The sequence below is a fragment of the Vanellus vanellus genome, assembly GCF_965231255.1.
Source record: "Vanellus vanellus genome assembly, chromosome: 2".
NCBI classification, from domain to species: domain Eukaryota; kingdom Metazoa; phylum Chordata; class Aves; order Charadriiformes; family Charadriidae; genus Vanellus; species Vanellus vanellus.
In genome coordinates, this window is record NC_138906.1 from 99,056,619 (window position 1) to 99,062,618 (window position 6,000).

The following is a 6,000-nucleotide window of genomic DNA, read 5'->3' on the forward strand; positions in this document are numbered from 1 at the left end:
CGGGGTAATACATAGCTTTTCTTATAGATATAGGCAGAGTCAGCGTGGTGTCTGCGTAAACAGTAAGGGAAACGTGTACATTTTAAACGCATTGAAGACTGACTTTTCAATCTGAAGTTATTGCAGTTTTGCATATGTCGGCTGAAGGGAGGGAAGTTAATAAATCACAAGACAGTCTTCAATAGCATGATTGGTCTTTTTTTCTGGAAAATCATCCTGATTTTGAGTGGAATTGACTTTATGCTTTTTGAGCCACTGAAGCTGAGAGTACAGGATATCTAAGTCCTTTGCCCGGCCCAAAATGGATGAACGGGCAGACCAGTTGCTCCTCTGGCTGCACTGGATCTCAGCGGCTGCCACCACCCAGCTGCAGCCTGGGTGGAAGGAGTTGGCAACCAGAGGGCTGGGAGCTGCTCTGAGGGCACCCCCATTCGGGCAAGGGGAAAGGGGGCCCTTGGGGGAGATAGGAGAGAGAGCGCTGGAGGACACTTCAGTGCAAGGTGCCTACAAAATAAAGGAGCAGACCCATGCAGTGGGGAGGGATCAGGACAAGCTGGCACTGCTTAATGCCCCATTTCTCATTGGAAAGGGTGGACCTTGCTGCCCCATCTCTGCCCTTGCCAGGTGGAGCTGAGGTGGAACTGACAAGAACAAGAGTCAAGGGAAACCTGCTCTTCATCTCCTGCCAGTTTGCCATCCTCCTGCTGCCCTTGCCCATGCCTGCCCCTGCTAATGGCAGTAAGGCTGGAGGGCAAGGCACGTCCGCTCACTCGCGGAGGTGAACCTCACATATCAACAGCACCGTGCGTCTGGTTTTGTCAGGGAAATTGTGTGCAGTGGGACCTGGGCCGAGCAAGGGCAACTAGAGCAGGCTCTGAATCTAAGTCCAGACAGAACCAAGTGTGACAGTCTGCGGAGAAGATTTTCCAAGGCCAATAAAATGCCATTAGCTTCGACATCTGCTTGACCGCTGACTTCAGCTGTTAACTGAGATACCCACCTTTAAAGAGCTTGCCTGCCCATAGCTTGTGAGAGGCTGCATTGGAGCTGCTGTGGGGCTGCTTTTGATGCCTTCTGCCAAGAGAGGGGAAGGCATAGGGCACTCTGTTGAGTCCCACTTTGCCTTCCCTCTGCCCATGTCCTCATTCCTCTCCTTGCTGATGATGCTTAGTAAAGCTTCGTCAGGGTTAGGCAAACAGCATGTCAAAGTTGGTGCAGATTCACTGAGCTGTCCTTACTGGCCCCAGACTGACTGAAAATGCTGCTACCCAGTGAAAATTCCGCACAGGAATGGCTCGTGCCCTTCTGCTCATGCCGCGGTGTCCTGGGGCTGCACAAAACGGCACAAGCGCACATAGAGTGCGCTCAGCTGGTTGCAGAATCTAATGCCAACCATGCTGCACTGTATAGCTGTGAAATGTGGGAAAAGCATAGTGTTTGCCATGTTTTAAGCAAAACACCCTTTACACTGGAACCTGCTGAACTAAACGACTTCTGCGTGAATGGGCTGTCGTGCATATATCCACATAGTGAATTGGAGCAACCCCAATAAAATCAAGAATACAACTCCGAGGAGAGAGGAGACTTGGTTTGGGTAAACATTACTCTTGCACATGCAGATTGGTGCCAGCTTACCGCATTTATGGGGTTTTGTGCACACAGTCTTTGCAAATAACTGCACGTGCAAACTCTTTGCAAATTTGGAAGTCAGCTGAAAATTAAGCCTTAAGCAAATTTTTTCATAGCTGTGTACTAAAAAGTGTCTGATACCCTGTATAATGCAATGAAGAAGCTCATGTAGAACACTGATCTACAGTGACAGTATTTTTTTGTATTTACCTCTATGCTGGCCTTGTGATTCAGTATGATGTGGGTGAGATGTTTGTACTAGTACACAGGAAACCCTTGCACGTGGAAAATAGTACTTACTAAAATAGATCACGTTCCCAAGGGGGAAACAGCGAAATGACATGAGATTCGTAGAATAAGGAATAACTGAAATGGCCCAATTATTTAAACTGAGGCATTTTTCTATCAATATAAGATCTTGCTGAGCTTCCGGAGCATAATTTAGAATAGGCATTTTGCCTGCAGTTCACATTATAAATATTTTATATGATCCCTCAAACTGTTAGAATAATAGAGGTAGTGTTATTTAATCCACTCCTGGCAAAGCAGATGCTCGCCAGAATGCATAAAGCACTCAAGAAACTGTTTTTGTTGTAGTTGAAACTAGTTGGTAGAATGATTTATCTGAAGTTAGATTCCTCATTGTGGAATTGGATTTGATGATGCTTGTGAGACACAATTTAAGGTTGTGTTGAAGGCTCATAAAAAAAAAAAACGTAGTCGATGGAAATGTTGTTAACGACAGAAGGATGAAAAAAAAAGCCTCCCTAAAAGGTAAGCAGGTAAAGCAAGAGTCTTGGCTGGGTAGGAGAGCAGGGAGGGGGCTGGAAGAGACTCCACATCTGTGAATTCTTTGAGTTGGACTTAGTAGAAATTTTGACCATAGATAAATGGTCACCTTTACACCTTTTGAAAAGCAGTTGCAAGCATAGGAACTACAAGCCTTAGCAGAGAGCACGCTACTGGTATGATTTCTGTGTAGTGGTCTCAGAAAGTGTGTTGCAATGCAACAGGGATTGAGAAGTTCAAAATTTAATAAAACTTTTCCTAAAAATACAACCTTTGCAGTATATTTTAATACCTCTCATGTGACAGTCATTGTCTCTCTTATTCTTTACCTGCAGCACATATTTCAGTTGCCTGTAGCTGATATACTCTGATTACAGTCCTTGGGTGTGAGGTGGGTATTTGGGTGTCATAGGAGTTAGGGTAGGTGGTCCACATACTCCTTCTCTAGCTTCCACTTCTACAAAGTGGAGGGGAGATGAACGTTGATTGCTAAGCACCATAATTTTGCACGCTTGAGCCAGGGCTTAGTAATTAGAATGGCATTGTTGCTAAAATCCTATGGAAAATATTTGATGCTATGCCCTTTTTCCCTGAGGTGATTGTGCCTAAAGCTGTTATCCGTAGGGAAAGGTAAAAAGATGACCATTTGCGGTGTGCATTTGTTATGTGATATAATATGTCATTCAACGCTCTTTTGTTTATTTACACTTTTTCTTTCATGCTTATTGTAGCTTTTATTAATGCGTTTGATAACATGGCACCAGCTGCAGGGCAGAAATGTTTACTCTGCTGGGGCTTTGTTAAACTTTTCAGTATAGATTAAAAAACTTCAGCAGCCCCTGGGTGGATGGGCTTGAGTTGGGAATTCACGTGTGAGTAACAAATATTGTAATGCAGATGAGCCAGACAGGAGAAAGGGAAATTTATAATAAGGAACTCTTCTGGCAGTATTAATCTGCGTCATGTAGACTGTGTGATGAATCATCCCACATCGCCACAAGGACTGCTGCTGCTGCTGCTGCTGAGCTCTGTCAGCAAGTGCGACAATAAAAAGCGGGCATGGAAGGGTGGAGGGGAGGGCACATGCGAGGGATTAGGAAAGGGACAAAGAAAGAACAGCTATTTAAAACTGGACATCTCAACCCTGGCCAGTAGTTCGTGTTATATATAATTCATCCAATTTATTGGGTAAATCATTTCATATGCTCCATGAAATGCAATTTGCTTCCATGGCCAAGCATGACAAAGGTTTCACAGAATTGCAGTTGGCAAAGAGCTCTTCTAGGATAGTTAATTCAGGGTCTGTGAGATTGCTGAGGCGTCTTGTCAGAACATTAAATAATCACACAATGTCATGAGGGAATATCTAATTAAGAGCCCAATTTCTCCAGGGTCTGAGTACCTGTTACAATGTGCTGAAAACCCTTAATTCCCACCGACAAGAGCAGCAGCTTAGGGTGTTCCCAGCAGGCATTTAATAGGATTGCGCCCTTACTTCATTTGGCTGGGGTAAGTCCAGGCCAGTCAGGTGAAGCGACAGTAATCAAAGAAGACAAGATAATGACAAATAGGGTTACATCCCAGCAGGAATGTTATTACTTGCAGATGATGGAACACACACCAGTGTGAAGCCCCTGTAAAAAATTAGGGCCAGATTTAAGGGTGCACTCTTAGGGGTTAAATTTGTGCCTTTGGGAAAGATCCGCCTGTACTCACCCCATGCAAAAGATCTGTAAAAGGCAACATGAATCCTTTGTCAGCCCAGACTGTCATCCTGTGGGAACAAGTGACAGAGCTCCCATCCGTGGTTCAGTCCCAAGGACTTCAGCGATTTAGATAACCTCATGCGGGCTGCCTGCCTTACAAAGGCGGATGGCATTTCGTCCAGTGTTTGGGAAGCATAAAGCTTGAGTAGAGTCATTTCAGGGAAATTCAGCTGCTGAAGTTCTCAGAGCAGCATTCTTGGTGGGGCTCAAGAGATAGAACAAAATTTGAGGTGGACAGATGGAGACTTATCAGTAAGACTTTTGTCCCTTCTTATACACCTGCAGCTATATAAAGGAGAAGAATGTTAGATGCAATCAGAAGAGAATAGATATTGTAATTTGGCTTATGATACTTCTCTTAGGCAGAGACGAAGGTAGAAATGGTGCTCTTTTTTTGGTATGAAGACGCATTACAAAAGGAGTAAATGAGAAAGGAGCACGGCATTATGTTAAGCACTTTTGGGAGAGTGAAAAGTTAAAATCAATCTCTGTGTTGTCAGGCTCTTAAGTGAGGAATGATGCATTAGTCTACCTGATTTTATTTGATTTGTTGGGAAACCAGAGCTGCTGTGCTGTTTCTTGAGCAGAATTACAGGCTTCATTTAAAGAGAGATGCAAAGCGCACACATCATTCTGGAAGAGATCAACATAAGCGTTTTCTATATCATGAGTAATGTTTACTGGAAGAAATCAAATTACTGTTACACAGACCATCTGTTTTCTTTGCATGCAATCATGTAAGTGTTTTAGGACAAGCCATCCTATTTAATCAATTGTAAATCTCTTATGGGAAGGCACTGTTTTCTGTAATAAAATCTATTTTTATGATAAATGTAAGAGTTTTAAATGCTGGTTTCCTCTGCATAAATATAGTGTACATATTGTTCACAACATAAAGAGTAGGGGTGTACAATATTAGTTATTATCTGTCAAGAACTTAATTTTAGGGCTTTTGGGGTAGCCATTTTTGGATATTTGTTGGATCTGCAACTCATTGGTGTTCAACTATTCTAGCAAATAATATAATCAGTAAAATGGTCCATGTATAGCCTGGGAAGTTGCTTCCTACTTATATTTAGTAAATATAGTGTATCAGGTCTCTATTTTGTAGCATGCCTACTGTGATAAAAGTGAATACCAGGGAAGATGATTGTCCATTGTCTAAATGCTTACACTTGGAAAAACCTAAGAAAAAAAGGCATGAGCTGTTGGAAAATGACCCTGTGGAATGACATTAGAGAAACTTGAATTCATGGTGTAAGAAATCAATGACAAAATGTGAGATTTATTCATATTTAAGGGTAGCACATTCATGGATGTATATGGTCCTGTTCATTTTAGTGGATGCTTAATTGAGCCTGCTATTTTATGTTTTTATCATTTCTGTCTGCTTCCCTGATTTGTACGTTGTCTTCGGGTACACATAGGTTGCTCTTGGTTTCAGAGCATACCGAAGGTCTGCATATTAAGCAAAGTCTCCTCTGATTTCAAAAGAAGCTGTGTCTGTGCAATACCAGAAGTTGCGCTGTACTGTATCAAATGCCCCTGAAATAAAAGAAAGGAACAAGAACTGTAAGTAACACAACTGGAAATTCCCCAAGAAGGCTGGCTGTCCTTCTCAATGAGGTCGACAAGCCTGAATTTCATTTGTTCAGACACCTTCAAATCAATAGTATTTTGTCAGAATAATTAGCTGCTTACTCAGGCTTGAAAAGTGTATGGTGCTAAACTCTTGCTTCTTCTTGGGTAAACATGAAGAGGCAAAGAGGGAGAAACAGATGGAGCATGCACCTGCAAAAATGATAGTGCCTACACT